A 622-nucleotide genomic window follows, 5' to 3' on the forward strand; every position below is an offset into this window, starting at 1 on the left:
TGGGGGCGGAGGGGGAAGCTGGGGAAAACCAGGAAGGGTTAGCAATGTTCCTGAAAGTAGAGTGGAGCAAAATGATCCTCTGAAAGGAGGATTCAGGAGACAGTAGATGATAGCTAAAAGTGAGCCAAACTTTCAGAATTAGGTGCTTTAAAAGCATGCTCCTCAAACCATCCTTGGGTCTTGGAATATTCTGATAATGATAGACTCTGAGCACTCGTTTCCCCTGTTGGCATCGAGGTGCCTGCAAATTAGGTGGAGGACTCAGAAATAGATGCTTAGTTTTCAGCATCTGAGTTTGAAAACACTGGTCCCATGCCCATAACAACCCGTGCCCTCCCAGGGCACGTCCAGATGAGTGTGCACATAGGTTTCCCTGGGGACAAATACCAGAGGCACATATTTGTGCCGCTGCTACTTGTCCCTAGGGAATGCCTCTGCATGTGCACCCTGGCACGCTGCAAATTGCACCAGGTGGTGGAAGGTTGGCCGGCAGCCTTACCTGAGGTCCTAGGAGCCGCCCATGACTGCAGCAGCAGCAATCTGGGTGCTCAGAGCCTGGCTGGCAGCAGGAGTGTGGCTCTGGCCAGCCAGGCTCCAGTTTCGGGCAGGACATGCTGCAGCT

Source organism: Gavialis gangeticus, unplaced genomic scaffold, assembly GCF_001723915.1.
Source record: "Gavialis gangeticus isolate Ggan-Ray unplaced genomic scaffold, GavGan_comp1, whole genome shotgun sequence".
In the NCBI taxonomy this organism is placed as follows: domain Eukaryota; kingdom Metazoa; phylum Chordata; order Crocodylia; family Gavialidae; genus Gavialis; species Gavialis gangeticus.